Consider the following 22,577-nt stretch of genomic DNA (forward strand, 5'->3'; position numbering starts at 1 on the left):
ATATCAAGTTGTATCAAAAACCACTGTCTTTTACAGGAGTCCAAGTGGAGAGGAAAGAGGAAGTACAGAACTATGTCCCTGAGCTGCACTTACACTTGTCACAGGTGCACTGGGAGACCTTGAGGAAGCCCTGGTGGAGGTTTCTCTCAGCTTCTTTGCTCCAGTTTTGCTGTTATCTGTTTAAGTGGTAAATATTCAAGAAATGTTCTGTCTAGAAATGCATGCACCAACCTGAGTCTTGCTCTCAGGGCACTTTGGCAATATGAATAACAATCGGTAGCCTGGGAAGCAAGGCACAGTTTCCCTTTGCAGCATAATGGCACTTGAAATTCCTCTGCTGTCCTAGGTTAGATGCATGCAGACTCAGCAGCATGAGGAGATGCCGCAGAAATGTCTTTAGGTATGCAATGGCTTTGTGACTGCTTCCACAGCCATGTAAATCAGAAGTAACTTCTGACATCAGTTTTATGCACTAGTATATAGCAGTGGGAGAGAGAAAAAGATTTATTTTGAAAAATGGGAATGGCAGCTTGCTTAACGTTTCTTTCCTTGCCTTAAAAAACAGAATGTGTTGATGATGTTCTTCTAATGGGCTCTAAAGGCTCAGCCCTTAAAATTAGCAGGTTCATCAATAAAAAAATTGTTCCTAGCAAAGGAGATCTGCCAAAAAATATGCTTAATTTATGGCACAAAGAAAGAAATATTGTTGTAATAAACAAATTAGTTTTTCCATTCAATTATGGAGCTAGTGTTATTGGTACTATAATCTCAAAGTTGTTTCTAGCTTATACTTTCCTTCCTGTTGGATTATATGAATACTGCAAAATATTTTTAGTTTAAAATGGGTGAGTACTGTGAGAGTAAAGCTTCCCTTCAGTCTTTCTCCTGTTAACTTGCACAGTGCCATGTGAATGCAGTTGCCTATCAAATATGTCAGCTGCCAGCATGCTGACCTCCCATCCTGGCTGTCTGTTCTCATTAGAGGATGTGGATAATACCCATGAGGGAGAAGGCTGCATCACGTTGACAGGTACCCTTGTAACAGGTTTCTCTAATATATTACCTTCTAGTTATGAAACAAGAACATTCTTCTGGGTTGTGTTTTTCCCATCTAGTGACTTTTTTCTCCTGTAAGGTAAAGAACATGTGGTTCTCATATTTTGACAATGGGGGGGAAAAAAAAGTGTTTAAGGGCTCAGGGTTGCTTCAGATTTTGTAATATGTACTGCTGTGGACCTGGGCAGTCAGTATCAGTTCTTAGGTGCCATGGCCCAGAGCAAATGCTGGAGTGTGTTCTCGTTTTGAAAATTAGAAAACAGAGAAGTTGGACCAACAGATTTTATGATTGTTATAAAGCTGTGATTGAGAAAACAAGATGCCAAGCTGGTGATTACTCTCTTTTATTTTAAATTGAAGTGCAGTGATTCTTCACCAATGCTTTGATAAAGTGTCATCTACTGTGAGGTGTTGATTACCCCTTTGTACTAATGTAATCTTACTATTATGTAGTTCTCAAAGCATGCTATAACAGAGTTATATTTATCTCTATTTATCATCTGGAGAAATGGTCTGAGAAAGAGGAACTGATAGCCCCCCTGAGTTTTAAAACAGTGTTCTAAGACAGAATTAGGAAAGACTAAGTTTGCAGGTAGTGCTTTACTCACAAGACATCATTTCTAATCCAGCTGTTTGAACACCAGTTGAATTCTCATGCCTGATGTTATTGCCCAAAGTTCTTCACATTCTTACTGAACAGTAAATAATAGCTGGTCATCTAAAACTCACTGGTGCCAAAAGCTGCTGGAAATTGATGGACCTTTTTTCTCTCAGGAAGTAGTATCGTGCAGATTTATAGAAGCGGGCTAGTTTTGCCAAGTAGAATAGGAATGAGGTGGGGCCTTGGAAGAGTGGGTTTTGCTTTCTTAGATCTGTCATGAATTGCATGAGAAGCAGTCCCCAAAATCTTTAAGATGTTCATACTGGGCTGTAGGTGGAATTTGGGTGTCCAAGCCTGGAAGCACAGTCCTTAAAATCCACTGTGTCAGTCTGCGGGCATCTGTGGTCATCGGAGAGTTTCCACAAGCATGAGCATGTGCTCTGGACTGCCTTGAGAACAGTACAGTGCTCCTTGTCTCATGAGTCTTTTACTAAGTTGCTTGCAGCCTTTCTATTTATTTCCAAGTGATGTCTTGGGGGATGTATTTTGAACATAGCAATGCATACTACAAGATCAGCCAAAACTCTCTTTTCAGATCTGAAAAAAATGAGGGGTGAAATGATGGTGAAATTCTTATATGCATGGTTTAGCTTTTAGGGCAGACTCCTGCATATGGAAAACTGAGAATTTATTTCTCCCACCTGCCTGTCTCCTGCTTCCGTTTGCATCATTCTCTGCCCAGGACTGACTGTGAGTTCCCAGGCTCCAAGGCTTCCTGGCTGCTAAAGTAGTAAAAGGTGCAAGTTTGACCCCTCTTCAAGCAGAAGAGGAAACTAAAATTGGACTTCCTTCATCTTGGACACATCTGTGATCATTGAGGCATTGAGTAAGAGAGGCATGTCACTACATTTTATGTCAGCTATGTTTCAGACAGAAGAATGATAGCTGACTGGTTGTCAGTAGAAAGATTTTCAAGTGGACAACTCACAAAGATGTCAGGTGCATGAACTCTAAAAGAGGAAAATGCACTCCTGCAGCAAAAGTGAGATGCACCTTCTTCTGAAAGAGGTAATTTAGACAACATTTAGCTTAGTGTGAGCATTGTATGAACACCACTGGTATATGCTGACTTCCTACGTTAGGCATTCGATGAATTTAAAATCCTCATTCACTGTGATGGATGACACTGGTGAGAATGGCTTAGAGATCTGTGGTGCTCTTCCGTGCAAGAAACACCACTTTTTGCAGAGCTCATCCTTCGCTTCTCTGCTGTTCAATTTCACATTTGCGAAGAGGGCAATCAGGGCTGCTAAACTGGAGTGTTCTGCATACCCAGGATGAAAGAGGTAGAGAATTTTGAATCAAGCAGACCTAGACGATTCCCTATGCAGTGTAAATGTCAAGATTTGTTGTCAGATTTATTTGTAAGGGTATGTCTGGAAGATGTGATGAATGTATTTATCTGAAGCTGTAGAATGGGAAGCTAAGGTCTTATATTAGATCTTAAACCCCATTTTCTGTGATCAATTTGCTGGAATTTCACATATGTGTCTTATGTTATTTTAAAGCAGAAAAAATGCAGACAACATTGTTTCTTCTCCAAAATAACATTCTTCAATTATTTCCCTTGCAATTCCCCTGTAGCCTTGACTATTATAAGCTTCTTTGCATAACATGAGGGATAATTTGCAGCAGGGTCCCTGCTCCTTTTAGTCATCAGGTCTTTCCCTTTCATTTTTTTGGTTTATCTTACGGCTTGCTTTATTTGTAAAAGGAGGTTGAATGGACGAGTTAAGGGCTTATATTTGCAAAAAGAGGGCTATTAGAGTCCTAGGGAAATGAGGATTTATTCAAATCCTCAGTTCATTCAAATGCAGCAATTATTGAGTTTCCTAATAAATTGGGATATGATTAGTCTTTTGAGAGTGTCTGTATGGTCCATTACTGTCTGAGTTCTGTGTTGGTTTGAGAGACAGGTGTCTGCCAAGGAAAGCAGGAGCCTCCCTGGAACGGAAAATGTAATCCCCCTTCCCTCTGAACTGTTCTAATTTTGAAATTAAGAGGCTTTCAGGTGAAGACAAGGGGAAAGGAATAGCAGTTCCCTGCTAGTGTGTCTAACGAGTCAAACAAGCAGCAGCAGCGAACCGCAGCAGAGCCCAGCGCAGCCTCCTCGGCGCTTCCCCTCTGCTGCAGTTCCGCTCCCGGCCAGCAGGGGCGCTGGCGGCCCCCGGCGGGCGGGGCGGCTGCGATGGCTCCCCCGCGGCTGCAGGGGGCGCTGTGGCGCGGGCTCGGGCAGCACGCGGTGATGGCGGCCGGGCTGAGGGAGAGCGACAGAAGCGGCTTTCGTTTAGAAACTCACCGGGGCAGCCGCTCTCAGTGCCCCTTCGGGTTGTGAAGTGAGCTGTAGCAGGAACAACAGAGGCGGGCACACCTGGGGTGGCAAATAAGGTGTAGCAAAAACTTCAATGCTGTGCCTGGAGTGGTGCGGCTTTGGGCGGACATGGGATGTTGGGTTAAAGCGTAGCAAAAAAAGCCCTTGAAGCAGCAGCAGAAAATCACCAGGCCCGGGTGGTGGCAAATGGGCTGCTGCAAGCAGCTGGGAGACGCTTCTTCCAAAGGGTCAGGGTCCCTTTCCCAGGGAGGTTAGTTGTTGAAAAGGTCCCAGTTCAACTACTGCTGTTGTGAGCAGAGGCTCACCCACAGGAAGGAGAAGCAGTGCAGGACAAATACTCGTCAGTGGCAGCAAATCCTCTGGGCAGCATCAGTCCCTCACCAAAGCACAACCTGTCCCCACTCCGATCCCAAGAGCAGGAGAGCGAGAGAAGACCGAGCCCAGTCCATCACCCCCAGCTGAAAGCACCGGTATCTCTGCACTTCTCAAGAGAAAGACCCCCAGCTCAGAGAAGGTAGCAAACCGAGCCCTTCCCCTTCCTCCTCTTCCCAGCCACATCTTTTGTCTCCTAATTTTGCCTAAGGAACTCTGAATTCTGAAGGTTTTTTATCTGCTTTCTGCAGAGGAAGTGTCTTTTATGGCTGTTGTTTTCCTCTTCTGAAGAAAATTCAAAGCTGTTACCTGGTAGTGTTAAGAGGCAAGTGGATGGTGCATTCCTTATATTGTCTGTGCTTATGGTAGATATTCTTGAGGACAATGCAATGAATAGAAAGCCTGAGCTTTAATTGACAGACTCAGACATGAAAAGAGACCTGTTTGGTGCATTTCTCAGTACAGAGGAAACAGAAGGTCAAGCTAATTAGTTCTCTTGATAACTTGCTTACTCCACTGTGGGAAAACTAAAATGTGTGAACAAAACTGGTTTGCAGTGCTACAGAGAATTACATTCCAAAATCATTAAAGAAACATTGAGGAAACCACAAGTGTAATGCACCTGAGCAGATTACAAGGTTTTGTTAAACCAGTGAATATTTAAAATTAGGTCCAATCTCTGTGTTCATTTAATACGCCTTCATCTCTTTAATGCGTTCTTGTGAATTTTAACAAAGGGGGAGCTGAAGGTGTCCCAAGATGGCACTGATTTTGCACAAAATATTCAGAAAGTTGTTCTCTGGCCAGATTTAATGGCTGACAGTCATTCATCTAGTTGGCTTCCAAACAGCGTGTGCCCTGCCCTGAGGCCAGTTTAGTCTCTCAGGTTTGTCAATGTATATCTCATAATTATTTAAGGTAAATATCATCCTGGTAAGGAGAAATCACTCAAATGAATGTATTGCAGTCTAAAGAATGTTTACAGAAACCTTGTGACTTGAATAAACACGGAAATTTGATGTGATACACTCCACTAGATCAGTGAATGTCTGGTATAATAACTCTAATGATTAAAAATGTTGTAGTCTTTTTGTTAAAGGTTAGCACTTTGTTAACCTTTGCTAACCTCCCCTGTTCCATATCCTACAAACTTAGAGGACAGGAAGGCTGTCTCTGCTGTATGATCTGGTGTAGCTATGGTATGCTGTTTCTCACCACCTCAAGCTCTCTGGTTTTGCATCCTGATCTTAACAGTGGTGGTGTAAACCCAGTTGTGTGTCAAATAGTTTTCTTTTAACTGGTTGGGCTTTTAAACATATTATTAGCATGTGTCTAAGGGAATCAAATAGGATCATGATCCTGGAGTGCTGCACAGATGTCCTTTTAAAGTCTACACACATAGAAGTCCAAATCAACAGGTACAAAGGGCAAGAAAAGAAATAGATTTGTTATCTATGGGAATATAAGCCAGGGAAAATCAAGTAATTTACTGTAGCTCCCTTGGGAGAGCAAGTCTAGGGAAAATAAGGGGTTGCAATTCAGATTTCCTAAATGTGGTCTGATTCCCCAGCAGCAGAACTGCTTTGCACATTGATGCACCTAGTCCAAAAATCAGAAGGTTTCAGCAGTGTGGGTTTAACTGCTTTGTGCACTGAAAGAATAAGCCTCTGGGAAAGTGCTCTAATGCTTTATGGCAACAGTTTTAGTGGTATGTAGTCTTTTAAAACAAGTTGCTTGTTTCCTTAATGTTGTTCTGCAGTTCAAACCCTAAGTGGACACAGATTTGGAAAATAAAAGTAATGTGCAGGTAAACTCATGTTAAAAAATGGGAAGTATTTACGTGTATTTTTTGTTGGCTTCTTCTTCCTAAAAGGGCCCATGTTTTAGCAGAGATTAACAAAATTTGTTCTAAACTCAGTAATTAAAATTTAAAAAAAATTTTTTTGAGGGAGGATTTTAGATATGAATATTGTAGGAAGGTGTGTCTAATTTTAAGTTTCTCTTAAGTGTGTTTTAAGCCTAAATGTCAGCTCTTTTGTAATCGGGACCATTCCTGTTTACAGTGCAATTTCCATGGTATATTTCCTGCTGGCTCCTTCTGTTTTGCCTTGACATTTAGACTTGAATCGTGCATAAGCAACACCTGATGGTGTCAGTGGGACACTGCATACATGAGTGTCCTCACAGTAGTGCCCTGCCAGCAGTGATGACATTCCAGCCCCGAGTTTGACATTGATACCTGTTCCAAAGGCAGCGAGGAATGTTATTGCTTGCTTGTGGCATATATGTGATTTTAAAGTGTTGTGTTTTTTTACTTAGTATGTGTGCAAGTCAGCCTACCCCACCTCACACTGTTGGTTTAATTCCTGACTATGAAACCATATATATATATATATTTGTATGTACATATAAGAACAACAAAAAAATATAATAGATACTGTTTAATATATATTATCTATAAATAATATTATAAATAAATATACAAATACAAATATAATAATGATATATAATATATAATAAGATAGATATAAATACTAGATAATGTATAATATATAATTATTGATATTTAATATCTGCATTTGTGTGTTGCTAAACTAACCTTTGAACTTTTGTCTGGATGCATATGCTATTTTGATGTATCTGTATTATTTTGTTGTCTTTTCAGACAAATCTAAAGAAATAATTTTACAGGCTTTTTTCCTTGAGACCTTAGACTTTTTTAGCTGTTGTCAAGATAAATGAAAGTTTCCACATACCATCAAGAGATTCCAGTGAAAAGATCTTTCTTTTGGGTCTGTGTGTGAAAAACCTGCCCATGTGTATAAGTGAAGTTAAACTATACTACTGTATTTTGCTGAAGTTCTGTTACAAGTGAAATCCTTATGGAAACCTACAATTAAAAACTCAGCATTTGAATGTTATGGTATATATTGAGACAGTCAGTGACTGAGCTGAACAGAAAGAGTTTTATTGAGTAAACACTGAATAATGAGCACTGAAGTCTCACTGTTCTGCATCTGCTGGAGCCCTCCACCAGCAATGTTTTTGCTATTTGACGCCTTTTTCTTCCTTACATAAGCATTTTAATAAGGGAGGAAGTGTATTTTAATATTGGATTTGAGAAGTAAGTTTGATTAGTTAGAGTTATGAGTTGACTGGCAGCTTAATTGCCCAAGGTGGACCACAGTGTAAGTCACACTGATATTCTGTCTTTCACAGCCTTGTGTGAGAGTTGTGTGGGTTGGAGTCATCTCAGCCTACAAAGTGCAGCAGTACTAAAATCCAGAAAAACACCAAGTGTGAATAGAAGAAAGATCATTCATTTTCCTTTTAAGTAGAAATGCTGCTCTGGCAATGCAGGGTAGCTCTAAAAGAGATGTTTTCTAAGACTTTTGGAAGGTCTCTCTTCTGCAACATTCTTTTTGAAAAAAATGTAACTCCCTCCCAATCCCCACCCCACCTATCACGCATAGTGGCAATAACATGTGTAGCATGTCACTGCTCCGTGGCTGAGAGCCACTGTAAACAGTAGCTGAATGGGCAGTTGCAAACACTGATGTTCAGCTCCCTCACATGCCAAGAAATGAGCCCAGCAGTTATTTAAATAGGCCTTCCACAAGTCCTCGCATGTTCTAGTTTGTGATACGGGACTTACTGTCTGTTGAATCTTGTGTTTCATCCATCAAGTTCTGTTGTAGGGCATCAGTTTAACAATTTTGTTGGGGTGTGAGGTCAAGAGCTTGGGAGTAGGGGTAACTCAGTTGGTCTGTGCAGTTTGCAGCAGAATCTGGAGCATTAGAGAGGGAGTGGTGTGTGCTGGCTATCTGTGTACATATGGATAGCTCATTTCTTAGTTGGTTGTTCCCATAAGGAGGTAGCCTAGTGGAATTTCTGCCCATTCAAAGGCTGCACTTTGGGGACAATGGGTGTACTGTGTCATAAAATGAATGAAATTTGACAATTGGCACATTCCCCTGTAGCGGGGGGAGTAACTTCACAATCTCATTCATGGGACATGTCTCCTTCCCTTTTCTCTCTCCTGGAAGAGGCTGCTAATGAATAATTTGTAGTTTTACTGTTAACTGTAAAGTCATAGTGTTTTGCTGAAGTTTTATAAGCCTTAAATATAAACTGTTTTGAAATTAATTTCTTAATATAATGCCCCCCCTTGGAGTGTTGAGAATACTCTTGGTTCTAGCTTTTCTCCCCCTGGGAAGATGAATACCTACACAGAAAAGGGAATTGTAAGGTAAATATGTTTGCCTTAAAGCTGCTGCACCTGAGCAAGATGCTGCTAATGCTTTTTTGGACTTTGTTACTACACAATATCAAATTTTAAGTTTTTAATAATTCATATAATAATTTAAAATAGGAAAATGAATTCCTGATGCAACTTTGTTCACTGCAAAACTGGTTAAATTTTGGATGTTATTGTTTGTTGGACTACAATTACTGAGTAATGAAATGGTTGGTTTGGGTCCTATTTTAGTACTTTCCTCATGTTAGAAATACCTTCTTTTTCAAAAGAGTAAAAGTCTTCCTTACCATGGAAGCCCGTGGGAAGAACACCCACAAATCAGATGTGCATTATGATAAAATCATGAGTCTGGCTGCAATGTGTTTTTGTAAGTCTTCCCTGACTGTATTGTTCTGTAATATTAGCAAGAACTTTGAAGTCTTTTTGAAGTAGGCTGGTTTTAAATTAGTACATTTTTAGCAATGACCTGCTGTCTGTTTTACTTTAGATCAAAGCAACAGGCTGTAGAATTTGCAGTAGATGAAGAATGGGAGACACTATGTGACTTCTTCAAGGTTTCTGGCATGCTCTGGACAGCTGGAAATGCAAAAGTCCATTAGGAGCCCTGAGCTCTTACCGTCATGCAGCGCCGTCTCTCCTACCGGGCTGCCATTTGCTAACAGTTGAAGTGCCAGGTTTGCAGCTGATGCTAATTACATATCAGTATTAAACACAAATGAAGCACGTGTTCATGTAAGAACAGCAAGATGTGGGGCTGTGTGAACAGAAGTAAAGGAGGCAGAGATGGTAGCTCATCTGGAGCAGAATTCAAAATACTAAGTCTTACACACGGATCTAGGAGCAGAGAGAACAAGCCATTAAATTGCAATCTTTGCCTCCCTTTGCCTCATAGAAACAGTACGCACATTTTAATAACGTTGTGGTATGAGTAAGGGCATCAGTGTGCACAATTCTTTTGCTGACTCTAGTAATAAAGCATTCTGCCCTTTATTTATAGGACTGCCTCAAGGATCTGACAGGAGGAATTGAGTGTGCTGCCAAGATATTAAATGAAATTCCCCAGAAAGACATTCAGTGCACTAAAAGAGCCTCAAAGGCAAAAAGGGAAGGAAATGGGCAAGGTAGGTCATACATAATGATCTTGGTTGGCGTCCATTGATCTCATCCAGGATCCTTTGAGAGTGGTACATCCATAAAAGTCTTTTAAAAGTCGCTTGGATATTCTGGCCAGTGTTTGTGCTCACAGAGATGCATTGTGCAGCAGTAAGGTTAACTTTGACAAGCCATTTTCTTTTGACCCAACTAATTAAAATATAAAAATAATATTGTTGCCTCAGTCCATTGCTGTTAATCTGAAAAATCAGCAAAGTAATACATATTTTATCTTTAATAATTTTAGCTCTCTGCTAAAGATTTCCCTGGAGAAAAACCATGAATATGGGACTACTAGAAGGGATGAAAAGTCCCTGGAGCTTGTGCTCCAGGACAGGACAAGACAGTGAGCGATATCTGGGGTGAGTATAGGACTGTGGGATACGAACAGTGATGTGTGATGCAATGAGCCAGGATACAGATCAAACCCAAGAATTATCATGAATCAAAACCCACCTGAATCTTTTTGGTAGCTTGTGGTTCTGTTAACCAACACTACATTTTGAATACTTCCTGTTCTCTCTTCCAGCAGAAACAGAAATGAAATATAAGTTTTATCATGTCCTTGAAAAACAATACTACTATATTATGATGTTAATGAAGTACTTGGAGCTATGCAAAAACTTAAGTACAAGAAATATTGATGTTATGTGTCTGAAATGCGGCTGTCTAACTTTGCTCCAGTCATTGTTTTGGGTAATTAGCAGAAGAATGCATCTCTTAATATTCAACCCTTTAATCCTCTTCTCCAGTTTATATAAGGTAGTGTTACTGTATGCACTGTATTCACAGCCACTAGATAGCATTAGGCAGGCAGACACAAGCCTTATGCTTAGAGACTCATATTTTCACTTTTTTTTTAGGCTCAAATTGCTCTCGTATACTCTCATGCAGACAGAACTTTCTCATTTTAATAGTCTGTGTCCTTCCAGCAGGAATCTTACTTGCCTGGTGCAGGTTTAGTGATTAATGTTATTGCTGAAAAAAAAGAAATTTATCTGTCCCTTTCATTTCATTTTCAAATAAAGAATTAAATCTGCTACTTTGAGGGATACTACCTTCCTCGTTGAGGCTAAGGATTGTAATAGTCTACATTCACATTTCCCTGGGCCAAAATTATACTAATGTCATATGAGTTAGGCTTTTATGTAAATGCCATTCAGATTCCCCCCACTTGGAAAACAATCTAGTAATACTGTGTAAGATGCTTTGCACACAAATTTTTGTAGAGTTGTTTGAAAGAGCCTAAAGCTGGTAATAAGGGTTAACATAGAGTGACTTTGTTCATCATTGAAATGACACTAGTTGCTAAGCAGGAAATTAAACAGGCCTCTTGTACCAAAAAATTAGATTATTTGGGGGGTTTTGCTTAAAACTGAAACAATTCTGTCTGCTTTGAAAAAGCTCAAGCTATGGCCTGGTTGGAATTTGGCCTGGTTGGGGCTTTGGCTGAAACACCTGTTTGACACTAAATTAAAAAATTCATTCAAGTTTTGATGACCAAAAGATGTCAGTGCTTTAAAAACAAAACAAAACAAAAAATCACTTTGAACCCGAACAAATACTTCACCCTATTCTGTGACTTTTTAAATAGACTTTTTATTGATTGCAGAGGGAGATTTCAATATTGGCTTTTCTAGAGTTGGATCTCTTTACTTAACAGCTGCACCTAAATTTTAGCAGATGTTTCTCTATTTTAGGCTTTTCGAAACCTGTAAGTATTTTTTCCATTTAAGTGCATTAGGACCAAATGGTGAATTACTGAAAGTAAAAAAAACCCTTTGCTTTTATCATAAAAGTGCTTTCTAATAAAAGAAAAGGTGATATTAAGGCCTTTATTATAGTCTTCTGGATCAAATTGCTACAAATTAGTCCATATTTAGTCCAGTAAAAGAGTTCTGATTACTTTGTATTGAAAATAAACTGTAACGAAGTGGCAGTTGAATGAGCTGATGAATTAAGAACAAGAATCTTTTACAGCTGGGAAGCACTTTGATGTGTCAGTTATTATTTCCATGCTGCACCATGTGCTAGTGGTGAGTGTGGCTTATTGATGGTCTGCCTGTATTTGTGTGTGTGTAATCAGACTACCTCTGTTTTGATCCTGATACCAAGATTTTGGGAACCATCTTTTGCAGTGAGTGCATCTGTTAGAAACTGGGCTTCAGAAACAGGACTTTTATTCCAATGAGCAGACAAATAACTGAGCATGGACAGCAGCCTGTGCAGTTAGAGGAGAGAAGTTTTGATTGCTGTTTTCATATTGCTTGTTAAATAAATATATTAAGTGAGCTCATGTTTTTGGTTGTTTGAGTAAAATGAATGGAGTAAGTTTTCAAGCCTTGCTGTTTTTATTTAGGGTTGCTTTTTCCTTCCTTTCCCCCCTCTTGCTGCTGTCTATAGAGGTGTTAGAGGTGGTAGTGGTTCCCCCATCCTCAGCTGTTGCATGCAAGCCCTACACTACCCCTGACAAGTTCAACCTCTTGGGTTGTTCCATCCTGTCTTCTTTTTAAAATCTACTTGTCAACTACCCAGGATTTGTAACCAAAATGCAGGAGCCTGCTTTTAAACTGCAGGTAAGATACACTATTGAATTGGTACTGCATTGCAATGTGTCCACACTTGGAGTCCAGCTGGCCTTCCCTTGCACTGACATCCATGCTGGTGTTCCTTTCCTGAAGAAACCACTTACCTTAGTGGCAGCATAGATACAAAAGAACATCTTAAACTTAGCAACCTTTGCGTGTCTTTCAGGTACCCATTCCTGAAAATAAAGCTCCATGTGAAAAGAAAAAATGTGCCAAGAAGATTTGCTAATAGAACCAAAAATGCTGTTAAAATGGAACAGCGTTCCTTTCTATCCACTCTGCAGGAGACTATGAAAATGTTCCAAGCTCTTTCTTTGAAGTGTGGAATGACCTTTCCTGGCTCTGCAGCCAATAGTCTGGAGCTGTGCTTTCCTAAAACTTGCCATTTTATCTTGCTTCATAAGCTGAGGTAGAGGAGTTCAGATTTAAAGGAGAACAAGCATGGCCATAAGAATTGGAACCTGTGTCCAGTTCATGCTCCCTTCTACACCAGCTGTATGTTTTAGGTTTAGTTTTATGGGAATGGCTGAGGAGAAATTTGCCATCCAGGCGTATCCCCCGTTAAAATGCATTTGTGCAGTATTCCTAGATATTGGCAGCATCCAACCAGTGAGGCACGGGCTGTGCTCACATTGAAACTGAGCTGGCAATCCAGGCACAAAAGACAGGGGCTGTCAGATGGTCCTCAGTGCTAGGTTAATAGTTCTAAGCTTTGCAGCTAGCTTGGAGCATGGCCACAGCACACTCGGGGCTGCTCACGAGCACTTGTGGCTACCCTTGTTACAGAAGGTCCAAAATACGCTTTGTTCCCTGATCACTGACAGACAGGGTCTGATTTGAAGTCCTTGAAGAATGACTTTGCTCTCTCGATCCATGTTTAAATTTCGATTTTTCTATGAGAAATGCTAGATATGAAGAGTCTGTGGGGATTGCAGAGTCTGATGTTATTCAGCTGGATTAAATGCCTTTATTGTTTTACTTCATCTATCTCTTTGCAACTTCTGCAGCCTCAGCAGATACCCTGAAAACTTGGTGGAAGATCTTTGCTGTAGTCTTTGATTTATAGCTAAAAGACACTAAAGCCATTTATGTGCTGGCTGGCACCCCAGTATGGGTTAGGCTGAATGGAGCATTAGAATTTTTGTCACAAATGCTGAATATCTTCTGTTAGTTTGACTTTTCTTCATCTGTGCAGAGTTAAGGAATCTGTTTGGGTATGTGGGTATGAAATACTCACTCTGGCTCAAAAGGACTAAACCATGTTCTTCCTGGAGGAATGTTGCATCCTTGAAGGAGGAGGATCTAAAATGCAGAACCGAGGAAGATGAGGAATGGAGCTGTGTGTGCAGAGGAGATTATGACTACATGTGACCGGTGTTTGACAATTCCCTGAGCATTTCCTGGGATGAGACAGACTTTGATCCCCCAGAACAACCAGTGATGTGGCCCCTGGGAAGCCACAGAGCTGCTAACTTTGGGGAGCATTTCTGCCATTCCATATCCTGGATATCTACAGTATCCCTTACGGGTGTCTCCTGTTTTCTGAGCTGACAATGGCTTTGTTTAGATGCTTTAGAGTAGGAAATAATAATGATTTATTCTGTTTAGATTGCTCCAAGGTTCCCTGAGTTCTAAAGGTAAATGAACCAGTCGTTGAAAGAGGCTTTTGTTGTTCAGTGGCAGCATATATTAAGTTCACATGGTGTTGAGAAATAACCAACTCAAAAAACCAACTTTTGACTGGTTGAAATAAGAAACTAAAGGGATGGGCAGTTGGGGAGAGGCCACAGCAGGAACAGTAAGGGATTTTGTTTATTTATGACACTCAGCTGGTAATTTCTGTTTGGCTACATGTTTCTACTTCTGTCATATAAATTAGAAAATTTCCACTGAATTTAGGAGTCAATGTGTGTTATAAACTGGTGTCCTGTCTCACAGAATAAACAAATGCATTTTCATCATTAATCCTTCACACTAGTTCCAAATTCTTAAGGAATTTTTGGCCATCGTTTTTGAAACAAAGCCTGTTAGAGGAATGTATTTTAAATGGAGGTAACATTAGGAAGAATATTTATGAATCTAAGAAACTATAGTAGTGACAGAATGAAGATAATTTACTTTCCAAAATAGTATAATTTCAGACCAAAAGGCTGGTAAAATTTATGCCAATTTCTCTAACTTGTTTCAGCTGAAAGAATAGAATTCAAGCTTTTTACTATCTTGAATGTCATGCTGTTTTAGATTAGGTATGTTTAAAAATGAAAGCTAGCACCTGAAAATTATTTTTTCCCCTCTACATTATGGCTTTTTTCTAAATACTTTATTTCTATACTGGTTTTTCCAGCCACATAAATTTGTTTTAACATTGTTACTTGTGATTATAGTCACTAAATTTCTGCTTTCTTGCTCAACTGTTGGGTCAAGCTGCACACTTTTTGAAACTCTGGGAAATTTGATTTGGTTTGTAAGCCATTTTAAATGCGCCAATACTGTGCTTACAATAAGGAGGAATACAAGTTTAATTTTTTTTTTTTTTTAAAAGGCAATTTGTATAGTAATGTGACCATTTCTTACAGGGGCTTTATGCTAACAAATTTACAAAAACTTATGTCAGCACAGTATTAGTAGTAATATAATTTTTTCACATTTTAATGGTTGTATGATTACTGAAATTATATATTCCCAAGTCTAAGTGTATCCAGTGAGATTGGACGTATTTAGTTAAAGTTTTCAGATTCTCTACAGGGAAGAATGAGGTGTGTAAGTGAAAATAGTCCTTGGAGATAATACTTTGAAGGAACATTTTCTGTGTATTATACATGAATTTTAATTTTTACTAGCTCTCTGCTCTTCATATTAGGAATTTCCCTTGAGACAAAGCTGCAAAATCCAAATCATCGTGGTAAGACATGAACAGAATTAAAGGCAGGAGCTGTAGCAGGTTATTGTGCTAAGTAATGGCACTTGGATTGCTTCCATTAATACTAGGTGGGAACTTTAGATTTCATTTCTATTACATTTTTATATTGTCAGTTACATCCAGGAAGGTGCAAATCATTGTCTCCAATTTCTAATGAGTACGAGAAAGAACAAAGGTGTATAAAAGCATAGACTACAGAAGTCACATCCTTGATTGCTGCAGTTATGGGCCCATAGGTACTCCAGGGATAACATGGGAGCTGCTGCTTTCTGTGTTAGTGTGCCTCCTCAGTGCAAGGCTTTGGGGTCCTGTCTGGTCTTCTAAAACACAGATCTGCAGCAAATGCCTTACATCATGCTGCCCTTTGACTGTCCTTTTTGCAGCACTGATGCAAACTGCTCTGAACAGCAACAGAACAGTTCAGCCTTACAGCTTTTATTTATTTATTTATTTATGAGAAAGAGAGGGAACACACATTTCTGGTCCTACTAGGTACCTGTTACTCCATTGTTAGTTGGGTGTCATTTCTGCAGCCCTTTCCAGACCCAATAAAAACTCCTTGCACACACCATCTGCTTTTGCACAGCTTCTAACTATTGCTTGTGTTGAATTACTGGTGGCTTGCTGGCCTTCTTACTACATGGCAGGTTTAGTTCATGCTTCAATAATTACTTTATCAAACCTTTTGAACAGAGAGGCCTTATGCATTCTTTTGAGTGACTTTTTTCCCCCCATCCTTCTGTTGTCAATGGGTACCCTGGATTAAGGTCTGATTTGGAAAAGTGTAGTGGCAACTTCTGCACTCTGTAAAGTTGCCTGCTGTCATAGCAGGCTGCGACATGCAGCTCTGTGTAACTTACCTCTGCCTAATTTGCAGCACCATTGTGACTTTGTTCCAGCAACTCTGCTTGTTAAAGTTGCTTGGGATATTTTGTGTGCACAGTACTAACCCTTCTGCAGAACAGCACTTGACAGAAAGAGTCTGATTTTCATACAAGAAAACATGTGTCTAGAAATGACAGGATTCTGGCATTTGTTCTTGGTGGGCTTTTTTTACTGATGTCCATTTAAATATCTAGTTTGGGTAATGTGGCTAGGTACTTTTTCAAGGGTTTATGCTGTGGTGAATTGAGATGTTTTTCTGTTCCTATGTGAATGCACACAATTTCCTTTTCAGAGGGAACCTTGCCAAGTTTTTATGTATGTATGTATGTATTTATTTATTTACATAAGCTCTGTGTCAGGGTATGGGATGCATGAAGGGAGGATGCTTGGCAGGGTTTCTGCAGCTTTTATTTAAAAGTAAGATGGTCAGCTAAAGATCAGTGTACCCTGAGTGATGGGGAAAGGCATCTCCCTCCTGTGGAAGGAAGACTGAATTGTTCAGCCAGCAGGAAAGTGGAATTATCACTCAGGAGCCTATATAGCTCAGTGCCTGCATACCCTGGGACTGTGCCATTAACTCCCAGAGTAGGAATGTTTCCTCCTCATCTGGATATAAAAGAAGGAAGGTGAATGAATTTTTTAAAATTTTTTTTGTTTGTTTGTTTGATTTGGTTTGGTGAAGGGCAGGGAGAGGAATTTTTCAGAAAATTTAGAAGCTCTCAGAGGAAAATGGTGGGATGTTGTCTCTTTTGGACTTGAGAAACTTAACTGAGCAGGGTATCAATAGAGAGCAGCGCTGGAGACTCTTGTGCTTGCTCGGAAATGTGTCAGTTGACATTACAGAATACTCTGAGTTGGAAGGGACCTGCAAGGGTCGTTGAGTCCAGCTCTGAAGTGAAGGGGATACAGGGATCAAACTCACAGCCTTGGCATTATGAACGCCATGCTGACCAGCTGAGCTAATCTCAGTGATATTCCAACAAGCCTTATCTCATCTGTCTCTGCTAGAATTATCTGTGTTGGAGGCTCAGAGTGCCAAGGCAGGATGACTACAGCTGTTATCTGCTACATCATGGAAAAACAAGCTCTTTAAAAACCAGCCAAACATGATGGTGATAGTAAACCTCTTTCTTCACAATGGTCTGCAATCATGCAAACAAACAAATTCTACAGAATTCTGAGCAAGTGTAATCTGCTCCCATTCAAATAGAGTGGATTGTTGCTTTTCACAACTTTAGCTTATAAAGACTGTAATGTAATTATAGTGTAGAAATAGCAAGAATGGAAGGAATTTATCTTAATGGTCATCAAGTTTTCCTGTGGGAAATAAATACATTATTGGCAGAAAAGCTACATAAATAGATCAACACATACACTGAATGGAACAAATATTCTGTTCTGGAGAGCGTGCTGACAACTTTCTGAGCAGGCAGCATGGGAAGAATGCATTGAGTTTGGCCACTTCTTTATTAAAAGCAGTGAAGCTCCCATGACTGACTTCTTGTTGGAGGTGGGGTGAGGGAAGCTCTGTTTGTCCTATCAGAGGACCCGGAGCAGAGTTGAGAGGAAAGCTGTCGGACAAAAGCCTTGCTTTGCTTTCATTATCCTCAGGCTCCAGAGTCCAGTTTAGTACTGGCTGCACAACAGGTGAACCTCACCTGCTTGTGGCCCAGATTAGCTATTGAACTACCTGGGAAAGTTCCAGGGTCTTTCCTCTGCTGGCTGCTAATGCATTGGTCAAAAGCAGATAAAGAGAGCTACTGCTGTGCCAGTGCCCTCCCCTGCTCTGTTAAAGAACAACAAAGTTGCTTTGTAAGGGCACGTGCACATCCCTTTTCTGCCAATTGCAAAGGATTCTGCAGAGGACTGCACCTGACTGCATGAAAGGCAGAGCCTCGGGGATGCAGTGGGAGCTCCAGTGTGGGAAACATTTTGTGTTAGTTAGTATACTTGGCCTCCTGCCCAAAACTGTAAACTATTGTGGCAAGACTCGAAATGTTTTTATCTGACTAGGGCTACAACTACATTTTTCACAGTTCTTGTAGCTGTCACAAATAAATTATCATAGAAAGTTTCTTTCTATTGAAACATTTGAGCAGTGCTAGTTAGTGATGCTCAGTTCTATGTAGCAAAGACCTGAGATGCATTCTTAAATAACGGCAACTACTGTGGGGCACAAAGAAGATATTTGTCTTGTGCATGTAGTTCTGCTTATACACTTAGTAATGCAAATGCCAGATAGGTTGTGATTCGACATGAAATGCTGTTATTTGAAGTGTTGTCTCTTCTTGTCAGAAGAAGGGGTGCAGCTCAGCTGGTGGAATTCAGCGTTGTTCTGTTCTTGTGGTAAATCTACTTGAAGTTTCATGGAGTTCAGGGAACTTAGGCTCACTGGTGTTTTAAAGTCTGGGCTCAGGTTGGTGTTTTTCTGGTGCACAGACATGTAGGAGCTTGCTGTAGCTGACTTGACAAATACAGGTGACTGTTTTGTGACTGATCTTCGGTTATCTGAAAGCTGTGCAGGTGATGCCTTGAGAGGCTGCCTGGAACAGAGGCTGGACAGAGTTAAAGGAATAAAGTGGGTATTTATCCAAAGGCCTTTAAAGGATACACCTTGGGCAGTACAAGACCTTGGCCAAGGCTGCTCCCAAGATAGACTCTGAGTCACAAGTTTGCACACTTGTATAAGTTTTGGTCCATTGACATATTGGGGTTAATTGTCCAATTACAGCTTCAGGTTCTGCAGTCCCACCCTCCCACTTTGCTCTCCTCAACTCGCTGTTGTTTACAATTCTTGGGCCTGAAGTTGCAATGGTGTCCTTGGTTCTGGGGCTGGTAAAGGATTGTTCTGTCTAACTAGATTGTGAAGAGAACTTGCTAATACTTTATAAGAAGTTCAGAGTTACACTAATGCAGTACAGAATATAGAAATATGAAAGCTAAAACTTTAGGCATCACAGGAGCATGGGGTGGGAAGAGCAGAGCAGAGATCTGGAGATAGAAAGATGTCATAAGTATAAGTGGAGAGAGGGTAAATAGTTTCTGCTGTCTGAGCAGAATATGAATGAGATGTTTTGGGGTTTTGTGGTGTTCTAGTGTTTTTTTTCAAGAGGGCTTTGTCCAAATATGCTAGAACACCTAGATCAGGCTAGAAAGCAATTGTGTTGCACTCAGCATTCAAATATGTTGCAAAATTGGCACCTTTGTGTGTCATGTAACTGGGGAAATCAAATGTATTTACAAAAATCTTTTCTCTGCCAAAGAAAGGTCAGTGGTATTTATATGTGCTGGCTGGATCTCACCTCCTCAGAGGAACCCCTTGTGTATATTGGAACTCCATCAACTTTGCTTTTTAATGCCATGTCATTTGATGTGTTCTGTGTTGTTGCCATTAGCCTTGAGGCTAGTTTTTAATCCGTGCTCTGCCTGTGCCATCAGTACAGAGCCTGGCTGGCAGCTGGCTTGGAGGCCAGATGGGCACACACGGGGTAACACGCTCTACCTGGTAACTTGCTTCTTCAGCAGTGGCATGAAACCTGGCACCAGGGCAAATCCTTCAGTCCCTGTACTCTGCAGCCTTTTCTTCACTGCTCTTTTCTTCACCAAATCCTTAAACACAAGTGGAAAGTTGTAAACAGTCCTTCCTGATCTCATGGAAGTCCACTTACCTTCTTACCTAAAGGAACTGGCATGGGCTGGAGGAGATGTGGGTGTGTGTCTTCTCCTCACCATAGGCTATTTGACCTCCCCAGTAAATTGGTTGTCTACCCATGGCAAACAGTCTGGTAGACAGGGACAGGCTTGAAAATTAGGTACCAGCATTCATTCTTCAGGATTTTTAATTTTCACAGGAATTAAGGTACAAAAGAACCAGTTGTATTTACATCACTATTAATCACATTCAAGTAATAAATTAGTTCAGTTTAAAGCTTGTCTCCATTGTGGAGATAAGAAAACACAGAAAAAAGTGGTTTCATATTAATGTCAACTGTGTATTAAATACAGGCACTGTGTTAAGGCTGGAGTGGCTTTAATTTGCTTTACATGTTTAACAGCATTGAGGCATTTTCAGTTCTAGATGACAGGGTTCACTCCAGGGTTTATAGCACTTTCCACGGATTAGCTCATATGCATGTTTACAGCTGAAATGTTTCCAGGCTTTTGATGAGCAGGTTATTTCATAATTGTTCAGCTCTTGGTGCTCTTGTTTCACTTCAAGGCACGTGTTAATGACCTACGTCTGGAATCAGAGAGAACTCGGATGGAGTTCTTGTCTCTTCTTGTATGGCTACTCTTGCCTTCCTGGAGATGCTGGTCAAAGGGCATTAAGACAAGGTGGCTGTGATTTCATGTGCTGGCTGTGCATTTAGGACCACCTATTCCTGGCATCTCTGCCCTAGTAAAACTGGCACATCACCTAGGCCACAGGCAGCGTGCCATGCAGACAGATGGCTGTGGCAGCAGGCAGCCAGGAGGCAATACATGAGCATCAAATGCATTTGTTGAGGGCAGGATATCAAGCCAGGAATGTCAAAGTGGTTTTCAACCCAGATCTGCTGAACTTGTATGCAAGAGAGCATTATTGGTACTTCAGCTCAGAGCTGGATCAACTGGGTAAAGGCAAAGCTGCAATTCCCCAGATCATAGACAATGAATTTCTGGAAAGCCTTAGATCAAATTTTCTCTGTTGCGGGGCATGAAAGGAAGAAGGCTGTAGCACTGACCCATGTCTCTAGAGGAGTGACAGTAGTAAATTCTGATACGGTTTTGTTTAATTAGAAAAAACTGCTGGGTACCTCATGGGTTACTTTTAATTTTTTTAAAACTGACTGATATTGCTGTGATTAGAATCCTTAGCAGCCTCACATATTAGTGCTAAGATAGTAAATGACAGTGATAATGGTCCATGTTTAATAGTGAAGTAAATTGCTAATCAGCTTTGTCAGGACAATAGAGTGGGACTCTGGATTTCCATATCCAACTCTTTATTGATGGAACACCACAATGCATGGAATAACTTTGCTTCATCTTTAAAATTGTTAGCTTTTAGTGGAATGTTCTCATTGGAAAGCAAATGGTAGGAAACTTCTTCCAGTTCTATTTATGTAATTGAATTTGAAAGAATAATTTGAAACCAATGGGTTTTTTGATAAAAACCTTTACATAAAACTCCAATTTAACGAATCTGAAACACAGCTGACACCTAGAGAAGTATTGTCTGTTATGATCTGTGGATCCACAGCATGCACTTTTAAACTGTGTAATTACACTGATTAGCTCTATTCAGACAATAATCAGATCAGTGTCTGGTAAAATAAGGGGGTTTTCTGTTGTGACATAAGAAGATTATTTTAATTTAGTAGGTTTCAGAGTTTGCTCATGCCAATACACTAAAAAAATAAAATTGCCTGTAGTCATGTGGACAGTTGGAACACAGTGAGTAAATCTGTGTTCACACAGGAACAGATCCCACAGGGAATGCTTTAGCATAGATTGCTATGCTTTGCAAAGGAAATAATGGTCTTTAAAGCTGTCAGTTTCTCTCCTAAATACTTCTTTATATTGCTGTGACACCCAGAGGCACCTCCCAACAGGGAAGGGATTACACAGGAAAGCAGAGCTGGTGGCACAGGGACTGATAACTGCACACCTGGGCTGAGCTCAGCTCCTGCCTGGTACAGGATCAGAATTTCCCCCCGTTGCATTCCCTCCCTAGGCTAATCTCGCTTTCTGCATAGTGAAGTCTAAGGAACCTAATCTTTATTTTCTGTACCATGATCTTTAATTTTCTATTTTCTGTTATATTATAGAAAAATGAAGTCTGGAAAAGAACTTTGGAACTTGTTGCAGTACCTTGAACTTTCTGTTGAGACAGCAGTTCTGATTCTCTGCTCCCTTTCCCATCTGACTTAGGAAAACAAGATCTATAATGTACATAAAGAACTTGGAAGATACAGCAGCCTCAATAATATGAATACAACAGCCTCAATGATATGAAACCAGAATTAAATCTACCATTTTTCTGTTTATCTTATTTTAAATAAAATAAAAGCTAATTGATACTCTTTAATAAAAATAGAGTATTTTGGTGTCAAACAATATTTTAGCCTTATTAATAATTCAGCCAAGGTTCTAGTGTTGACCCGCTTTCATAAATTTTATTGCATATTGTTATGTTTCCATAGTACTGTGACTGAGGACTGCTATTGTGCGTCTTCCAAAATTCAAATAACTCCATAAATCCCCCTCAATCCAGTAATATGTTAATTTAAAAAATCTATTGTTCATGCGTTTTGAACACAGACGTTCATTATTTTGCTTGATGAAGTGACCTTAGCAAGAATCTGCTCATG

At 40.1% G+C, this 22,577-nt stretch overlaps 1 long non-coding RNA gene across 3 annotated transcripts; it reads left to right on the forward strand.

Moving 5' to 3' along the window:
• The first annotated feature begins 901 nt into the window (after positions 1-901).
• Positions 902-22,230, forward strand: LOC120761427 (uncharacterized). Of its 3 annotated transcripts, none has more exons than XR_005703640.1 (4): positions 902-1,030; positions 9,677-9,800; positions 10,079-10,193; positions 22,035-22,230. It is a non-coding gene; the product is annotated as an uncharacterized LOC120761427 (long non-coding RNA). The 3 variants fall into 3 exon arrangements; XR_005703638.1 differs by having other exon boundaries at positions 1,030-1,135; XR_005703639.1 differs by lacking the exon at positions 902-1,030 and adding an exon at positions 9,179-9,353.
• Positions 22,231-22,577: the final 347 nt, after the last annotated feature.

This window comes from Hirundo rustica, chromosome 19, assembly GCF_015227805.2.
Source record: "Hirundo rustica isolate bHirRus1 chromosome 19, bHirRus1.pri.v3, whole genome shotgun sequence".
NCBI lineage: Eukaryota > Metazoa > Chordata > Aves > Passeriformes > Hirundinidae > Hirundo > Hirundo rustica.